Consider the following 21,849-nt stretch of genomic DNA (forward strand, 5'->3'; position numbering starts at 1 on the left):
GAAGGCTGAATGTTGTAAGTTCTGCAGATTGTTTACTTTGCAGAGATCTGTGGCTCACTCTACAGCTTGGAGAAAGACACATTGCCCTCATAAATGTGTCCAGTCTTGGTATGCCCTAACAATCCAAGGAGGAGCTGTCTATTTGAACTAGGCCTTTTAAAGCATCATTTCAAACTTTTCCTTTAAAAAGTTTTAAAGGTAATATGCAGAAAAAAAGGATGTTTGAAGTTATGTATTGCTCTGTTTTATACACACATGCCGCTGTGTGTGTATGTGTGTGTTTGAAGAAACTTATAAAAGATATGGAAAAAGAATACTAGTATTTACCCCAATTTTAACACTGCCCAGAGGGAGAGAGGAAATAAATATGTGCCCATGAACTAAAGAAGTGTTTATGTGAAATTGTATTTGATTATATATGTGAATTTATTGTAGAAGGTTTAAAAAACTATTACATCTTTCTTTTCCACATTTTTCCAATGGAAAATAAATTTGCTGAGTGTATGTATATATATAAATGATCTCTCTCTCTCTCTCTCTCTCTCTCTCTATATATATATATATATATATATATATATAGATATAGATATCTATATATATATATATAGAGAGAGAGAGAGAGAGAGAGATCAATTCTACCTTAGTAACAAAGAAAAAAATGAGTATCATATGTGAATATATATGCTTGTATAAATATTGATGAGAAGGAGTAAAAAAGAGTGAAAGCATACATATTAAACCATTAACATTGGCTACCTCCATGAGATGAGAAAGGGAAGCAGAGAATTATAATTTACTTGTGTTAGAGTCTGTAAACAAGTCAGGATGGCACCTGGCAAAATGCCAGAGGGAGTGGTTTGTGAAGTAACGCCAGCGAGCCATTAAGTGTGCAGATTCCTTATTGGTTGACTGCTGTATCTAGTTTAGTTAATTAGATAAGCTGTGTGGAATGTATAAATACCCCTCCTGTCCTACAATAAACGGCTCCCACTCCTGCTGTATCAATCTACACCAGTTGCTCGTCACCCCCCGGTTATTTTGCTGCAGCCGGACTGCGGCATACTTGGCCTTTATACATTTTGCAATATACTGCTTCACTTATTAAAAGAAGCATATGCAATCATTGTAATGTAGAAAAAGGTTTCACTAATGATAATTAATATGGAACAATATTATGATACAATGCATGTTAAAATAGGTTATAAATAATTCACATTTTTAAAATAATTCAGGAATGTGTATTTGTGTGTGTGTGTGTGTGTGTGTAGCTATACAAAACTTATCTGAATTGTCAACAAAGTGCATAAAGCACAAAGCTGATTTTAAAAGTTGTGAAGGGACACACATTCTAAATTCACATAGCCAAGAGAAATGGACTACATCAGGGAACAAACATCACAAGAAATGGCTAAGCTTGAGATATGAGTAACAGCAGGAAAATAAAGAAGAATCTCAGTGCAAAAATATGACTTTCTGTTCTATTTTAGGAAACTGAGGTCATTGAGCAATCTAGACACAAAGACAGGAACCAACACTTTGGATCAATTTTGAGTTTAAATAATAATTTACCAGATGTAATAGTCTAGTAGCTAAAGATACCTTAAAAGTATGGGAAGAGCAACATGACACTGATGGAGGTGCCACCCAGCAAGAAACAAGTGTATATATCATGTGTAGGTAGGTAAAAGTTGGTGTGGATTTAAACTATCATGTTATAACAATTATTGGGTAAAATAAAACCATTTTTATTTATGAGCCTAATAACTTGAGATTCTATTTATATACATGTAGAGAGAGGGCTGTAAGGACACATGTTACCATGGTAATAAGGATTATATCTTGTTGATAGAATCATGGGAGGTTCTATTTTCTTATTTTTGTTTGTATGAATACTTGAATTTGCTGCTAAAATATATATTATTTGTAGTGAAAAACACTTTAAAATATTTTATATATAACATAAATGCCACTATTAAAATACATAGTATTGATTTACTACCTAATATTATCTAACTCTGATCCTAATATTTACATAGAGTTTCTGGAAGTTTAAAAGCATTGCCAATACAGTTCCATGTGCTAATTATTGGCTTAGCAGAGAGAAGTGTTATTTTCTAACTCTTTCTAAAATGTGGTGCATAACTTTTTTTTCTTGCATTTATTTAACAAAGATCCTCTGAGGACCATTTTGTATTATGACTGATTAGAGAGGGTTTCTCCTCATAATAAATAATTGCCATCTACTGCCTTTCCCTTTGGGGGGCTCATGTTGTTAGAACGGAAGTGTTAGCTATGGGCAATAGTTTTTTCATGACACATTTAGCATTTTACAGAAAGTATATAATAAAAAAGTCAACAGCTAACCACCACAATGTAAAAAAATAAAACAAAAAACCTTCTACTCCATTGATCAGAAGGAACTTCAATGTAGAATATATTTCTTTGCCAATCATCTTCTGAGGTATTCATTGCCAGAAATTTGGATTTTTCACAACACTAATATGATTTGGAACTGATTGTTTTTACCTCTGAAGCATTTTTGTATTCCTAACCTGAATGTACTTTCATGGTAATATGAAGTACACACTATAATTAGTCTATGGGATGAATGTCAAGCTCTTTCTAAAACCCACATAAGTGTTATGAGGTATTCTTTCCATTTCAAAGGAGAGGAACTGATAGACATTAACAAGGTAGAGATCAAAAGTATTGATCTGTTACTGGACTTCTCTCACGACATTTAGACATAACTAATAAAAAAAATACTGTTGAGTGCACATTTACATGATTTTTATCTGTAGATGTTCACAAACATATATGTACAATATAATGCATAAATATGCTGATTCTTCTGTATCAGGTAATTTTAAATATATATTAAAGGAATTGTTAATTCATGGTATTATCATGTCTAAGTTTAAAAGAATAATTCTACTATAAGTTACTGAATAGCCTGATTGTGTTTGTGCTTCCTGATATGTTGAAAAAAATGCTTTTCTTGTTTCAAAATAGAATGTCAGCCTAAAACCCTTTTTATTGATTATTAATCAGGTTTCTGTTAAGAAAACAGTAGAATTCTAATGGAAATTTGTCTTATGGCTTTACTTAGTAAAATATATGAGCAACTCATCAGCCACATAAAACTTAATAATCAGAGAAGTTATTGTAATTGTAATATGCATGTTTTTCTATCTTTGGGGAACAAGGAGAATACTAAATGGCTGTGTTTCCCTAGCACTGATTTCAAAGAAGGGAAATTTTACACCTTTTATTATGGAACTCTTAATTGTTTCTATTTTACTGATTATTTTTCAAAGATCATTAATAATTTAATTTTACTATATCTGTTATTAATTTTCTAAAATATATGATGTGGTTTCACTAAATACAATGTGGTATAATATCTAAATTCCATTTTCCCTAATGGTACTGCCCTTTCCTTAGCTCAGAGGGCATGTTTTCTGCAAGATAGGGAATGATGTCATTTTATGCAGAGAATAATTTACCACCTGCTGGAAGGAGGAGGCATATTGTGGCAGCTGCATTGCTGATTTGAAAGAGCAGCAAAATATAAATGTATAGATGAACACATCAGTGTAATGGGTGGGGAAGTGTAACACACTTTTCCCAACAACAGCTGGAAAATTATACTAAGCCTAAAATAGTATCTTTTGGCTTCACACCAAATGTTTCTCTCCCTAGTACTATGCAGAGCAAAAATACTACTCACAAATGAATTCTTTATTCTGTTTACAGAAGTAGCATTTTCATTGAAAGGCATATTGGATGTTCAGGAAGGGATGGTAAAAATAAGTAAAAGATATATTTTATGAGTTGTCCATTTTAAAATAAAAGCCAGAGTCTTCAGACAACAAGGAAGAAATAATGCCTCTTGAATCCTTGATGTTTTTCCTTTATGACTGACCTTGTATCAATAAAAAAAAAAATTCTTTGGGAGTTTTATAAAATGCCAGCTGTAACATCAGAAATAATCTATCTCTAAATAACAAATTGAATAAATTATGAATGAAAAGAAAACTCTATGTGTTTATAAATCAATTAATAAATGGATGAGTTTGTGCAGCAAATACAATCAAATAATATTATTCTGTTACCAGTTTTTTTCTTATGTAGATTGTGAGCAATTGCTAATGCAGAAATTTACACCTAGAATCAAGACTAAGATGTCTTTGCTTATATGCTTTTTATTTATTTTATTTTTAAGAATTAAGAAGAGTGATATTTGTGGTTATATTATCTTATTTAGAAAGTTGAGTATAGGTGACCCTGTCATCTTCACTGGCTGTAGACTTTAATATCATCCTCAATCATATAATTAGTGATCTTCTAAATGTCACATTTAAAACACTAATAGATTTTTAACTTCATTTATTCTTTTATTTTTGGAAGTAAGCATTTTCCATATTTCTTTATTTTTGGATGTAAACATTTTCCATAATTCTTGTTATAACTTAAGTCATTTTCATAAGGATTATTCCTTTTACACATTGATTAATTAGATTACTTTTTCCTAGTGGTGTATGTTGGCCATTTAAGCAAAAATTAAAATTTACTTAAAGCTTCATCTATATAGCATGCAATGTTGAATTCCCTATTCATGTTTAAACTTGTTATTTCATATAAAACTTTAATATACACATTTTCTATGGTGTTCTGTGATAAATGAAAATTTTATTTTGATTTCATGCCAGTTTTACAATACAGCAGAAAATGAACATTCAAAGAAAATATTATATCCAGCTATTGAACATTTGCATGTTAAAAGTGGATAATTCAATTGTTTAAAATCTATTCTCCACTTTTCACCCTGGGAATGAATCCTATGGGAATTTCAATGAATTTAAAACATTCTTCTTTTTTTTTTAAATGCCTAACCATGCATTAGTCATTTATGAAGTTTTAAAACATGTCAACAAGTCAATTATCCGATAATCTCCTACCATGAAGGATGTGGAATCTCTTGCTCTTTTTCTTGAATCTGGGTGAGTTTATGAATGCTTTGACTTATAGATGATTCTGGAAGTGATACCACATGAATTTTCAGGTAAATTATTAAAAGGTACATGCCATCCAGCCAGTTCCTTTGAACTCTATTCAACAAGAAGCCTTCACCACATAAATAGTCTCATTATTCAGATGCAGCCATGATGGAGAGATCACATGTAGAAACACTAGCTGATGGACCAAATGATTAAGCCACTACAGAAATCACTGTGGGGATTTTTCAGAAAACTTGGAATGGAACCACTATTTGACCCAGTTATCCCAGTTCTCAGTTTTTTTCCCAAAGGACTTTAAATCAACATACAGCAGTGACACAGGCACATCAGTGTTTATAGCAGCTCAATTCATAATAGTCAAGCTATGGAACCAACCTACTTGCCCTTCAAAAAAATGAATGAACAAAGAAAATGCGATATATATATATATACACAATGAAATATTACTCAGCCACAAAAATGAAATCATGGCATTTGCCAGAAAATGGATGGAACTCGAGTATATCATGCTAAGTGAAATAAGCAAATCCCCAAAAAACAAAGGCCAAATGTTCTCTCTGATATATGGATGCTAACCCACAACAAAGGAGAGTACAGAGGGGAAGAATAGAAGTTAACAGAGGGGAATGAAAGGAAAGGACAGGGAATGGGAATAGGAAAGAAAATAGAATTAATCAGGTAGAATGAATCAAATGAGTTTCCTTTGCTCATATATGACTACATGATTAGTGTAACTGCACATTAAGTACACCCACAAGAATGGGATCCTAATTGGCATGGGTTGTACTCCATGTCTCTATGTATGTATAATATATCAAAATATACTCTATTGTCATGTATTTTTTAATTAAAAAAACTGGACCAAATGATAACCAACATCAACTGTAAGCTCAGAGTGAGTCACACTGGATACCCTGTGTGCAGCCTGCTGATGTCAGGACCCAATTGGCATTATACTGAAATTTTATGAGAAACAAAAGTGAGATCTTCCTAGTGAAACTATTTCAAAAATTTTTAACCCAGAAAATTGTGAGCAAAATAAAATTATTTTTTAAAACTGATAATTTGAGGGTAATTTTTTATTTGACTATAGTAATGGCAGTCATTCGTTCTTTTTTTCATTGCCTAAGGAAAAAAAAAAAACCTTATTCCATCCCTAGACCCATTCAGAGAGTGACAGATCTTGACTCTTTGAAATCCAAAGCCTCTTAACTGCTATTCTCTATAATGTCCCCACAAATAATTTCCAGCTAATGAAATGTCTGATAGCCAGGTGTGGTGCCACATGCCTGTAATCACAGTGATTTTGAAAGCTGCAGTAGAATGATCACAAGTTCAATACTCTGCCTCAAAAAATGAGAAGAACTGGGAATGTAGCTCAGTGTTAAAGCTCCCCTGGATTCAATTCCCAGTAACAGAAATATAGAGGTTCCCAAGAAGAGTGTAGAATACTGAGATTACCAGAAGCTATGAAACCTAGCACTCACTTTTCATGTGCTTGTCTACTGTAAAATGCTGCTCTTATGTCTAGAGTCCCTGACCTAATTTCTGATCAGTTCCTTTATTTCTTCTACCCAGTACAACTCCCTAAATGGCAGATCATTTATTTGGAACTGATATTCTGCTTATATTTTTCCAGCATCATTCTCCAGAGAGGAAGTTTGATTCTTATCAATCATCTGTAGACTGAAGTCCCTTCTGCCCCAACCTGGTGTTTATGTATTTAGTTCTATGTTTTATAGTTTCAGGACAAAAAAAGGCTTTCAGAAAAGGTATGCTTATCAATTTTGATGCAGGTTAAATGATATGTTTGTCTCTTTTCTATTGATGCTTTATAGTCATGCATAATATTGGAATTTGTTTTGACATAATTATACAAACATGGAATATAATTTGCTCCCATTCAGTCCCCAGTACTTTTTTCTATATCCTAATTCTTCCCCTATGTCTTTTCCTCTACTCTACTGCCTTACTTCTATTTACTTATTGTTGTTTTTAATTAGTGCTTTATAGTTATATGTACAGATGAAATTCACTGTTGTGTATTTATATATGTAAACATGGCATAGTTGGTCAATTTTATTTCACTGTTCCCCCCTTTCCCCATGCCTCTATCCTACTTCTCAATCCCTTTACTCTACTCTGTTGATCTCTTTTTTATTTTCATGGAATTCCTCTCCTCCTCCACATTTTATTCTTATTTTAATCTTAGCTTCTACATATGAGAGAAAATATTCAATGCTTAAATTTTAGAATGTGGCTTATTTTACTTAGCATGATGTCCTCCAGATCCAACCACTTATTAGCAAATGCCATCATTTTATTCTTCTTATGTATAGCTGAGTAAAACTCCTTTGTGTACATAGACCATGATTGTCAACTGGTATGTGGGCTGATTTCAGAACTTGGATATTGTGAGTTGAAGTGACTATGTCATTGTAGAATGCTAATTTTAGGGATTTTTTATTTTGGAAGAGTAGTAAGGAATGAGGTAGTTGGGTCATAGAGTGGATCCATTTCTAGTTTTTTGAGGCATCTTCATACTGATTTCCAGAGTGGTTGTGCCAACTTTTAGTCTCACCAACAATACATGAGTGTACCTTTTTTCTCACATCCTTACCAGAATTTATTATTATTTGTATTATTGTTAATTGCCATTCTGATTGAAGTCAGATGGAATCATAATGTAATTTTGATTTGCATTTCCCTGATTAAAAAAGATGTTAAACATTTTTTTTCCTGTATTTTTGGCCATTTGTATTTCTTCTTTTGATAACTGTCTGTTTAGTTCTTTGGACAATTTATTTATTTATTTTGGTGTTAGGGTTTTTAATATTCTTGATATTAATTCCCAACTGTGGAGCAGGTGGCAAAGATTTTCTCCCATTGTATAGTCTCTCTCTACCAGATATTAATTGTTTGCTATGCAGAAGACTTTTAATTTGGGGTCATCACACATAATGATTTTTAGTTATATTTCTCAAGCTTTAGGAGTCTTGTTAAAGAAGTCAGTGTCTGTGCCAATATGTAGAAGTATTGCATCTACATTTTCTTCTAACAGTTGTAGAGTTTCTGGCCTAATTTCTAGATTTTGATCCACTTTGAGTTGGCTTTTGTGCAAGGTGAGAGATAGGGGTCTAATTTCATTATTCTACATATGGATATACAGTTTTACCAGCACCAATTGTATAAAAAGCTATCTTTTCTTCAATGTATAGTTTTGGCATCTTAGTTGAATATAAGAAGACTGTAAAGAATTTGCATTTGTGTCTTCTATTTTATTCCATTAGTTTTTATGTCAATTTTTAGTGTAATTATAGTATAATTTAAGTTCTATTATTGTGGTACTTTCAACATCTCTCTTGCTCAGGAATGCTTTTGCTATTCTGGGCCATTTATTCTTCAACATAAACTTTAAAACTGTGTTTTCTAATTCTGTGAAGAATGTCATTTGGTATTTTGATGGGGATTACTATATATATATATATATATATATCACAAATACTGAATTTGTATTTGTAGTCTGAACATTTTTCTAATAATAATCTGTCTTTCTTAGAACATGGGAGGTATTTCCATCTTCTCAGGTCTTCATCAATTTCTTTCTTCAGTGTTCTATAGTTTTCATTATAGAGGTCCCTCATCTTGGTTAGATTTGTTTCCAAGGGTGTTTTTTTTTGGGGGGCGGGGGGTGGAGGGTAGGTTATTTTGAATAGGATATAGGATGGTAATCCTGATTTTTCTTCCTTCCTTCCTTCCTTCCTTCCTTCCTTCCTTTCTTTCTTTCTTTCTTTCTTTCTTTCTTTCTATACTACAGATAGAATTCAGTGGCTCTCCACCACTGAGCCACATGCCCAGTCCTCTGAATTGCTTAGTGCCTTGCTTTTGTTGAGGCTGGCTTTGAACTCACAATCCTCCTACCTCAGCCTTTCCAGCTGTTAAGATTACAGGCATGCACCACTGAACCCAGCTTTGATCTTTTTTCAGCAGATTCATTTTTGGAGTCTAGGAAATTATGAATTTATGTATGATGATTTTGTGTCCTACTATTTTTTGTTAGTTCTAAAAGTTTTCTGGTGGAATCTTTTGGATGTTCTAAATATTGGATCACGTCCTCAGCAAAAAAGATAGTTTTTCTTCTTCTTTTCCCATTTGTATCACTTTAATTTCCTTCTCTTGACTGATTGATCTGGCTAGATTTTCAAGGCAGTGTTGAATGGGAGAAGCAAGAGCGAACATCTTTTACCTGTTTTTGATTAAAAGGAAATACATTAGTTTTTCTTCATTTATAATGATTTTGATCTTGGGCTTGTTATATACAGTCTTTACAATGTTGAGGTAAATTCCTTCTATCCCTAATTTCTTTATTGATTTAAACATGAATGGGAGCTTGGCTTTGTCAAATGCTTGTTCTGCATCTAGTTAGATAATCATGTGGTTCTTGCACTTACCTCTACTTATGTAATAAACTATGTCTACTGATTTATGTATGGTGAGCCAACCTTGCATCCCTGGAAAGAAACCCACCTGATAGAGGCATGCTGTCTTCTTAGTGTGTTTTTGAATGTGGTTTGCCTATATTTTATTAAGGATCTTTGCATCTATGTTCATTGGGAACAATGGTGTGAATTTTTCTTTTTCCTTGGATCTTCTAAATATAAATTATTTGTCTGGTTTGGGTTTTAAGATACTATCTTCATAGAATGAATTTAGCAATGTTACCCTCATTTTCTATTTTATTCACTAATTTGATTAGGATTGCCTTAGTATTTATTTTTTGTTTATTTTTTAATTTTTTTTTTGGTACCAAGGACTGAACTCAGGGGCACTCAAACATTGAGCCACATCCCCTGCCCTAATTTGTATTTTATTCAGAGACAGGGTATAACTGAGTTGCTTAGCGCCTCACTGTTGCTGAAGCTGGCTTTTAACTCTCCATTCTCCTGCCTCAGCCTCCTGATCTGCTGGGATTACCAGCAGTTTGGTTCTTCTTTAATGGTTTAGTAGAACTTGATTGAAAATCCATCTGATCATGGGTTTTTCTTTATTCAAAGACTTTCATTTGTTACTTCCATTTTTTTGCTTCATATCAATGTGTTTAAGCCTTCTATGTCCTCAGGGTTCAATTTCCTCAATATATTCAAGATTTTTCTAGATTATTAGGGTATAAATTTTCAAAATAGATTTTAATGAAACTCTAATTTTCATGTTTCTATGGAAATATCTTTTATATTTCTAATTTTGTTGATTTGATTTTCTCTTTCTTTTGGTTAGTTTGGCTATGGTTTTATTAATTTTGTTTGTTTCAAAAAACTAACTCTGTTTCTGTGATTCTTCATACTATTTTATTCTCAATTTTATTAAGTATGTCTCCAATTTCTACTATTTCCTGTCTTCTCTTGATTTTGGAATTAGTTTGTTTTTCTTTTTCTAGCACTCTAAAATATGGTGTTAGATTATTTATTTTTTATCTTTCTAGTTTTTTTAATGTAGAAACTCAGTGCTAAATTGTTCCCTTAAAACTGCCTCATACTTTCCCAGAGATTTTAGTATGTTGAAGTCCTATTCTCACTTGTTACTAATACTACTATTTTATTTCTCCCTAGATGTATTCTATGACTCATTTCTCAGTCAAAATAGTATTATTTAATCTCCAGACATTAAATTAGTTTCTGTTTTTTATCTTGTCATTGATTTCTAATTTTATTCCATTATAAACTGAAAGCATGGAATAATCTTTTATATTATTTGTATTTTCTAAGTTTGGTTTGTACCCTAAATAATATTTAATTTAGAGAAAGTTCCATGTGTTGCTGAGAAGAAAGTGCATTCACTTGCTGATGGATAAAATATTCTCTAAGGAATCTCTTAGATCTCTTTGCTTAATAGTACTTTCTAGTTCTGAAGAGTCTTTATTTAGTTTATGCCTATATGACCTATCAAATGACAAGAAAGGTGTGTGAAAATCAGTATATTGCTTTGTGGTTTATTTGAGTTTTTATATACAGAAGAGTTTGCTTTATGTACATAAGTGCGCTGTTGCTTGGGACATAAATATTTATAATCATTATATCTCATTTGCTGAATGATTTCCTTAACCAGTATGAAGTGAGCTTCTATGTTTCTTCCAATCAGCTTGAAGTCTACTTTGATACGAGAGTAGAGAGATTAGCTGTCCCTGCTGAATTTCTGTTTCCCTTTGCATGATATATCTTCTCCATCCTTAAGCCATCAGTCTGTTGATGTCTTTGCCTGAAAAGTAAATCTCTTTTAAACAACATATGGTTGGGTATTGTTTTTTAATACAGTCTGCTGATCTATGTCTTTTGATTGGAGTGCTTAGATAACTTAAATTCATTGCTGTTATGAAGAGATGATCTTTATTTCCTGCCATTTTGATTTGTTTCAGACTTGATTCTCGTTAATTGCATATTCTTATGGTATGATTCATCCCTATCCTGCTTTTTATTTTTGTTTTTCATTTCTTCTGCATAAAATTGAGTGTTTTGTAATTCAAGATTAGTGAATATGAATTCTTTTAGTTTCTGCTTATCACAGAAGTTTTTTATTTGATTTTTCATTCTAAAAGATATTTTTGCTAAACATGGAAATATTGATTGGTACCCATTTTATTTCAGGGCTTAGTGTGTGTGTGTGTGTGTGTGTGTGTGTATATATATATATATATATATATATATATATATATATATATATATATTCTAAACTCTTCTGGATTTTAGGTCTAGGTTGAGAAATTAATTTAAATCTGAGTGGCTTACCTCTAAATGTGGCCTGCCACATTTTTCTTCTGACTTTTAAAAGTTTCTCCTGAAGAGTCAATTGTGAGGGTATCAACCAAAGGACTGACTTGTCCGAGCTCCCACTGCCACAGGTATAAATTGCTGGTGTCTGCTCCCCCCTCTGCTGGGTCTTCTCTGGAGTTGTGCTAAGCATCTGGTGGCTTCTATCCACTTCGTGGCCTTTGGGTTCAGGCTCTCTGTGGCGACTGGAGATATAGAGGCCTTGTCCAGACTGATATATATCCCTGGGGTACTGATCCTGGGAGGGAAAGAGTCATTTGCTACACCTGCATCTGACCTCTGACTGCCTGTGGTTGCCAGGTAATTTTGTGTTATGTAAAATTGAAATTTATATAATATAAAATATATATTCAATTTTAGAAATAAAATTAGCAACCAGAATAAATTCATTAATTTAAAGCACTGAAATGTTTTGAATGAGTAAATTTTATCACTGACTATCAGTGACTATCAGTGCAGGGGTTTAATATACCACAGTCCAACTCATAGTCAGTTCTATTGCTATTTTTTACTTTTTCCCCTAAATACATCTCCATAATTTCCTGAAAAGAGGTCTAACTGCTCCAGGGTCCTGCTCCTTCACTAGTGCTTTGATGTTAGTAATGACAATTTGTGTCTAAAAAAACTGTGTTTTGGTCAGCTTTTTCACTGCTGTGACAAAAAGACATAACAAGAACAATTTTAGAGGAGTGAGTAATTTGCCACACATTAATTCAGAGGTATCAGTCCATAAAGGGCCAATTCCATTGCTCTGGGCCCAAGGTAAAGCAGAATATCAGGGTGGAAAGGCATAGAGGAGGAAACCATCTCAGGGCTTGACAATCAGGAAGTATAGATAAAGTTCTCCACACCAGGGACAAAATATAAACCCCATAGCCATGTCCCCAATGACACATATAATAATCCACACCCTACCTGCCTAGAGTTAACACCCACTTAATCACTATCAGGGGATTAATGCACAAATTAAGTTAAGCCTCTCATAACTCAATAATTTCACCTCTAAACTTTCTTGCATTGTTTAACATACAAGCTTTTGGAGGACACCTCATATCTAAACCAAAACAAGCTGTGATATGGTTTATAGTTAACTTTACTGAAAGCTAAATTTTAGTAAAAAACAAATGTTTAAAATAACATTTGAATTTAAAGTAAATAAGTTAAAATAAGTATCAGGATTTTTGGAAATTTTTAAGTTGGAAAGCATCCCCTTGTTAAATAGTAGAAAATTCATGTCATAAAGAGTATTATTTTTAATAAGCAAAAGCTCATTGAAATGAATGAGACCTTTGCACCATTTTACCCAAAGCAATTTTGTGTAATAAGAAAAATTCCTTTGAGGTAGACTGTTATGGAATTTAACTTCAGTTCAGTAAATTGTTTCTCTGTTTCCTTTGAAATGAGAATTTAAAGACAGTGAATACAAATGAAGATAATAATGAATAAAAAATGTGAACCTGTTGTTAATGATGAGTCATTTTTTGAAATGTAAGAAAAATGTAGTTATATTATCATATCAAATCATTTGCTAAAATACTGTATCAGACTCTCTGTGACTAAATTATTTGAAAACTACAGCTGACCTTTATTTTGAATAATGCAAATTCTAATAATTAAAAAGTACATTGTTGGAGTAATTAACAATCTACCCTTCCATCTTCAACTTTCATGGTTGTTATTATGCTCCCAGCCCTAAACTCATTTTTCATCTTCTCCAGTATTCCCAAAGAATATACCTCATATTGCTCTGTGTTGATTCATTCTCTTTCCTGTGATATGTTCTTCCTTCTCATTAGGTATACTGTTAAATTTCTACCTTCATTTTAAAGACTACATGGGATCTTAGGTGGAGTTCATTACCCTCTCTTCTGATAGGGAAAGCACATAGTTCCTCTTCTTGCACTGCATTTTATTATTAGTATATATTAAACATTATGCATGAAAATAAAGATGACCTTGAAATTTAAATTTTGTCTAAGTTCCAAGTTATATAATAACTGTCCAGGTATGTTATCAGAACCATAATAAGACCTAGAACAGAATGTAAGAGCCTATGTCACCCATGAATAACTGCTGTGCATGAGCATGTAATGATCTTTCCTCTTTGCAAAAACAAGAATGATGATTTGATGCAGTTAAGTCACAGTTTCTCTTCCATGTAGATTTTGATTTCATTATGCAATTTGTCAGTGTCCTGAGGGGTTTGATGTGTCTGTGTGTGCAGGATTGTATCTCTGTGTGTCTGTGTAGTTTTCATCATTGCTGTTGTTTTAGATGCAAGTCTTGCTTACTAGCCAAGCAACAATAATGCAAAAATTTAGCTCCCCACCCATTTTGGGGAATTTTGGGAAGAGACAAGACTCCAGGTTGCAAAGCACACGTTGGATTATGCCATATTATTTTAGACCAAATAACATATAGTTAAATTTATCGTACAAGAAGCCTGTTATCTCAAAGAATGTCAAGGGTAGAAGTGATGTGATATGTTTCTCCTCTGGACTATATTTAAGAAGAAAAATAAAGAGAAATTATGGTGTAGATGACTCATGAAAACATAATAAAACCCCTATCTCCCTATCCAAAATATATTAGAGGAATCTGAGTCTTGGATTTGTTAAGTATGTAAAAGTTCATGGTTGAACTAAGTAAAGAAAAATGAGCAGAACAAGCTAACTACAGTTTCCAGCTCTTAACACAATGTTTGAGTTAGCTCGTATTATGTATTAGATAAATGATAGGAAGGAGAAAGCAGGAGGTAGAAAGGGAAGAAAACCATCTCAATACCATTAAATTATTTGGGCATTATTTTGAAGTCTATTGCAAGTTATTTAGTCTGAATTACATGTAGAAAGTATAATCTGACATTTCACAATTCCCTTATAAAAACACAGCAAGCAGTATTAACAAGGACAGGGTCAAAGAGAACAAAGAAACCAATTCTGTATTATTTTTTAACTTAAGGCCATATTCCATTTGTTTTCTTCTGGAGTTTATTCCACATTTCCTTGGAGGTCATTAGGGATGTGTACTACTTACTATCCTATTTATATTTTAATTGATCTCATTTAAATTGATCTTCTTACATTTTTTTCCTTTTATTATAACATATCAGGAAAGTAGCAGATTCCAAAAAAGAAATGTGTTTCTCTTTTTCTTTTCATGTCCTTATACATTTTCTAACTAGATTTAGTCATTGAAATATTCCAAGTAAATTTCAGTCATTTGTCAAAAAGCAACTTTTAAAAATGGTACGGATACAGTTTATTCTCTGCACTCTAACAGACAAACAAGTTTGTTTTGTGTTTTTATTTCCATTTAAATTATGTTTTGCTATTTTAGATTTCCGAAGTATCTGTGTTTACAACATTTACAGGCGATTTTTAATATTTATTTTTGAAACTGATTGACTACTAGCAGCATTGTCAATCCTGTTAAAGATGGTTAAAGATGGCTAAAATTTCCCCCTGATGTTTTAAAGCAGATGTAGTTACAATTGGCCCTCACAACCTTGGATTCTGCATCAGTAGATTCAACCAACAACAGGTCAAAATATATTTAGGAAAAAAATAATTGAAGTCGTTACTGATATGTTGTATGGCCTCGGTAGATATGTATGCATCTATTCTGAACATATACAGACTCTTTTTTTTCTTGTAATGATTGATTCCTTCCACAGCACAGCATAACAATTCTTTATATAGCACTTACATTTTATTAGGCTTTATAAGTAATATAGAAATAATTTAAAGTATATGGGAGGATTGCATAGGTAAGGTGTAAAGATTGTGTCATTTTATATAAGGGACTTGAACATCTGCAGATCTTTTATCTAGGAAGTTTCTGGGACCAGTTCCTTATAGATACATAGGGACTATTATATTATATATTATGGTAAAAACAATAATCCACATATTAAAACAGTGCTGGATTTCCTCATTTCCCACTGTTTAGGATTTCCTCATTTCCCACTAATTTAATTGTCACAGTAGTTGGCTGTTGCAACAAAGCTGACTAACCTGTGTCATTCTCCTGATCTTGTTTATTTTGGACCAGGAGTAGGAATCAGTCTTTCCTGTTCTTGAATTTCAGAAACATCATGACCCACATGAGAAGCTACTGCTGCTCATCACTCTTTAGAAATTCCTTAGGCAATCACAGTTTGGGAAAGGGCTATAGTAGCTGTTTGTCCAAGACATTTTTACTAAAAGACATTCATTTATATACTATTGAAATTTGGCTTAAATAAAGAGTTTGTATTCATTAGTGTCCAGGAGTTTTTTCTTGTATTATATTAAAATAATGAATGATACAAACTCTCTCTTTCAGAGTTAGGTCTTGCTAATATTTTGATATAGTTTAAGTCTCTGAAGATTCTGTGGTTGGAAGCTTGGTCCTCACTGCAGTGAGGTTGGGAGGTGGTTTCTTTAAGAGTTAGAACTTAGCAGGATATATTCATGTCAGTTGGGGTGGAACCCCAGTAACTCTCTAGTTACCTCTTTTGTGTTGTGATCTCCCTCTCCTTCCCTCTTATGTCCTCCTGCCATCTACCTTGAGTTCTCACCAGCACTGAACTTTTTAGTCTCCATTTCCTTGAATAATCAGAACCATGACCTAAAAAAAAAACTTTTTCTTTATAGTTAACCTGCCTCAAGTATTTCATCATAGTAGTGGGAAAAGACTAACACAGCTACACTTGTTTTTGTTTTATACAGATATGGATTTTATTTTATTTTATTTTGGTATTTCTCTATACTGTCTCAATTTCCCAAATTCTAGCTATGGTATCTTTGCCCAAATATTTTTGTCTTTCAAATATTCTATGGTTTCAATGGAAAATGTCATTTAAATTACATCTTCTTAGTATATGTAGGCTAGAAATAACAATATTTGTCTTGACAGTTAGTAAATTATATCCTGTTGGTATCTGTTTATTTCTCATGAAGTGAGAAGCCTGACAAGATTCAGGAAAAGAGCAATATCTTGTTCCACCCCTTATTTTTGTTCTATAGTAGCTTATTTATATGCCAATTTAGTAGTTTAAAGACAAAAATCAATAGTGTGTTGGCAAGAAAATAATGTTTAAAAATATTAATTGCTATATATAACTAGGGTCCAAAGATATAACAAATTCAGCAATGTTAAGATGTGCTAGTAGGGAGGGAGGACTGTATAGATAAATGATGATATGCCTGCAACATTTGGCAAATGTGCGTGAAAAATGTCTCACTGCTGACAGACGTATTACATTAAAAAATTCCAAATCCATTTTTAAAAGTTGTTATTTTTAAAATTTTCCTTTTAAACAGGGGTAGAATTTTAAAAATAAGTTGAATTTCTTAGGGGACAAATTACTATGGTCATAATTGTATTACTAGTGTAACAATTATTTGGATTTCTGTTTGAAAAAAATTTGAATAACTTAAAAGTCTGAATGTGTTCTAAAATTGAAATAAAGGAAATAAAAATGGTAAATTTAATTTATCTTTATACCACTAAAAATGGCGTGCTTCTTCCCCTATTCATTTCTATAATATCAGTTGCCCTTACATCCTCATTAATATCCAGAGCATTCATGCAACTAATTGATCTACTGAGTTTTCCATAGAGAATCCACAATCTCTGATGAGAAATAAGGTCAGAAATAGATTACTTATTATACAGAAAATGGTCACTTTTTAGATACTATACTAATAAACCTGAATACTGAAATGTGGTTATTTAATGCAATTTACTTATAATTAGAAACTGCATATTATTGAAATAGTTTTCTAATTGCCTACAATTTAACCTTTTATATCTACAATATTTTTATCAACTATGAAGCAAAATCTTCATTTCAAGAAATCATTGAAATGTTTATTCTTTTCCACATAATTATCTAATACATTTTAAAAAGCTTAATCTATTAAAAGTACCAACGGAGTTTAAACCTTCTGCTAATTTTAGTGTTGTGAATTTTATACAGAACATTTCACCTCAAAAAGATACCAGTTCTCATCTCAATGGACATATACTCTGTAATTCAGATGTTAATTAAAGTTGGTTAAAAGCACATAAAAACAATTACCAACTACAAAGTTAGATTTAAATTGTCATGCCATTAAACAAAAACAATTGAAACAATATTTGTATAAGTAAGCTGTATCTCTAGACATTTCCATTTTTGTAGGACTTTGTTAGGATAAAAATGTCATTATTTTCTACTTTGTGACTTAATTAAATTTCTAAATAATACAAATATGTATCAATGAATATTCTGAGATTTTATGAGATTCTATTATTTTCTTGTGTTTGTGTGTAACTGTAACTCTAATAATCTACTTTAAAATAACTTAAAAGTTATGATGATAGAAAAAAAAAAGAATTCAGAAAATCATTGGAATTTTAAAGTATTGTCAGTGATTTTTAAAACCCTTTGTTAAATTTTATACTTTTTTTGGAAAATAATAACCGGTATGTCTTGCCACAACTACGATCAATGATATGACTGAAATTCATTTGTTTTATGTTCTGGGAGATGATGTGTTGACATTTAACTGTGCTGTAGTTTTTAATTTCATCTCTTTCTGCTATGTTGGTGTTTATTGGTATGGGTGTCTGTGTGTGTGTTATTCTGGACCATTTTATTTGAAAGTTCATACACCAGAGAAAACATTTACTATCTATGTATTTTAGAGTACTTTAAAAAAAGTAAAGAACCATTTACCTACCACTTAACTTGGGAAATAAAACCTCTCCATTCCTTGTATTCCTTGTGTGCCCTTTCCCACCAGAAATTACCATACTCTTAATTTTGTCTTATTCGTTACTTACCTGATGGTTTTATCTCATGAATCTATTCCTAAACAATATATTTCTTAGTTTCACCTGCTTTAAACTTCATATAAATGTTCTCATATGTTTCCTTCTAAAAAAATGACTTGTTCTCAAAATTATCTCTTTATCAACATATGTTGATATCTGTACTTAAGTTCATTTTCATTGCTTTTAATATTTTATTACATAACTCCCTCACAATTTATTGATACATTTTATAATTGATGTACATTTGAGTTGATTCTCCTCCTCCTCCTCCTCCTCCTCCTCCTCCTCCTCCTCCTTCTCCTCCTCCTCCTCCTTCTTCTTCCTCTTCCTCTTCTTCTTCATTTTCTCCTTCTCCTTTTCCTTCTTCCCTCTTCTGGTTATTTTATTCTTACTTTTGCCATGAGCATTTTTATAATGTTTCCATAATTTTTATATAGTTATACTCAAAATAATAAAGCTAGTTCTAAGATAGTGTACTTAGTTTTAAATTTACCATACAATGACAATTATATTCTAATGTGGCTTAATTAATTTTTAGTTGTAAGTACAGTTTATGAAATGTTCTCTATTCTTCCCAATTCTTAATATTGCCACACTTCATTTGTTCAAGTCACATAAGTTAACTATCATTATATACTAAAGAGAATAAATGATTTTTAAATTATTTATGAAAGTAATATTTACATTTTATGTAGTACTTTTATCTTTATATTTTGTACTGAAATTTTATGTTAATGCATTTTCCATTGTAATTATTTTTTGTTGTACAAGAGGAAAATATTTTCTACAGGACTACAGTTTGGTTTCCCACTCTCCTCATGATATCTTTTATAGTTATTTATTTATTTATTTATTTATTTCAGTTGTTGATAGGCCATTTATTTATTTATTTATTTATTTATATATATGTTTGTTTCTTTTTTTATGGTGCTAAAAATCAAATCCAGTTCTTCACACTTGCTAAGCAAGCACTCGACCCCTGAGCCACTACCCCAGCCCTCTTTGTGATATATTTTGATGAAAATACATTCTTAATTTAAATATTGTGACATTTACCCAGACTTATTTTACATGCAAGATTTTTTGTAATTTGCTGTAGAATAGTTCGGTGTATAGGTTTATCTCTGGTTTCTACAAGAATGACTAACAAGATATGTGTGTTAATAGCTGCTCACCTACATAAAAAATACACATAAAACATATTTAAAAAGTGGATGAGGAATACTACATCATTTTGAATAGAGAAATTATTTAATGTTGACTTTGTTAAGGAAAATCAATGAATATATCAATTTTTCCTATTCTGAATGGAAAAACAGTTGATGTTTTTCATCAGCACATATTGATTTGACATTCAGGATTTTAAAAATGGGCTTTCAAATGATAAATATAATTTTGTGGACTTGATAACAGAAAATATGTTTAGAATATAATCAACATGGAAAATAATTTTTGGAGAAATATGTAAAGAGTGTCATAAACACTGGAAATTCATAAGCAAATAATTACTCTATCTCTCTGCTTAGGACTTCTAAATTCTTTAAGTAATTTTCTCTGTGTCATCCCTGAAGTAGGTATACATGTGTATTTTAACCAGATTGCCCCATAAAATTCTTGATTAGAAATGCAGATCACCCACTGGGCACAATGAGAAGAGGACCAGAAACTACACAGCTGAAAAATGTCCAGAAATTTTTGCTTTGGTTAAAATACAAAAATGGTGACAGACTAGAAATTAAGATTATTTAACTTAATTTTTTATGTTCTTTGTATTTTATTATGAAGCTACATAAACTGGATCTTGTTGACCACTGAAATTTATAATATTCTTTCTTAAGAGAAAATGACCAAAGAGTGAGCAACCTCCTTGAATAAATAGGACTCCATGTATGAATCACTGAGCTTTTATAGAGACAATGGATCCAGCTACTACCTTTATTAGCACCTACTAGAAACAGAGAAACCTAACTAGCAAGTTGTTTGTATTTAATGAATAGAACAAGATAGTACCCTTATATGTGACTAAGGACTGCAGGATACTTCTACCAACTGCTAGGACCTGAAAACAATATGAATCTGTTATGTTAAACTCAAGAGAAAGGGTCATTATGTTTTATTTTGGTGGTTACTATTTCTAGAAAGCTGTATAATTATGAAAAGGGAAGATGCCACTAGATGAAGTCACCAAACCTCAAAAGCACTCTTGATAATGATTATTCTTTTACTTTTATAATCACTCTCAGCAATATAATCTTGGAAGTAAAATATCATTGTAAAATGATAGTGTTGTAGATGCCATAACTGTATCAATATAAGCAGCAAAAAATAAGTGTCCATGACTTAGAGTTTTGAAGGACAGAAGATCAGAACTCACTGAGAGAAAATTGTTCTTCTTTAGTAAATATAAAAGGCGTGCTTTCCATTTTTCAACACAAGAATAATGAAGTTAAATGTTTCCCTGCAATTTGATACTATTAACAAGCTCACTGAATATCAAAAGATATTGGGTAATAAATTAATTTAAAAAAGGATTCTAGGTACTTTCTCATTCTATTTCCATTTACACTGAATAATTTCATAGCGTCATTTTTAAAAACTCTATTCCAACTTAATAATTATTGTTCTGCAGTGAGGTAGAATTGTGTGCTTAAAATTAGATCTTGCAACAACTTCAGTTTGCCAATCAGAGAATATTCCTCAGACATAGATGATGACTGAGAACAATACTGGAGTAGAGTCTATAAGATCTCCTTTATGACAAAGTCTCAAACCTTCTCTCTTAAAAAAAAAAAAAATGCCTAGTCTTCACAATTTGTACAGGGTGTGTTTTTGAATAAATGGAAAATATCTATCAAGCTCTATTGAGTTTATAGTACTAGTAATACACTCAGGAGTAGAAAAGGTGGGAGTAAAATAAAACAGGGTCAATTAAAAAAGATAGTTATAGAGATCAATGAAGTTGAGACATGTAAACCAACTTACTTCATCGAATAATCATGAGCAGGGAAGGTGAAAAGCAATACTGATGCTATCAAGAAAGGCAGAACAAACATTTTAAGTCTAACGTCTGATAGAGCTGGATGTCACTAGGTCATAAAACTATCAGAAGTAATCAACTACTTGCTTTAAAACTGGCATATGTGACAGAATGTTAGATAGATATTTCTAAGAATATTTAAGTTTGAAGACCTCAACTTAATCAA

This window comes from Marmota flaviventris, chromosome 6, assembly GCF_047511675.1.
Source record: "Marmota flaviventris isolate mMarFla1 chromosome 6, mMarFla1.hap1, whole genome shotgun sequence".
NCBI lineage: Eukaryota > Metazoa > Chordata > Mammalia > Rodentia > Sciuridae > Marmota > Marmota flaviventris.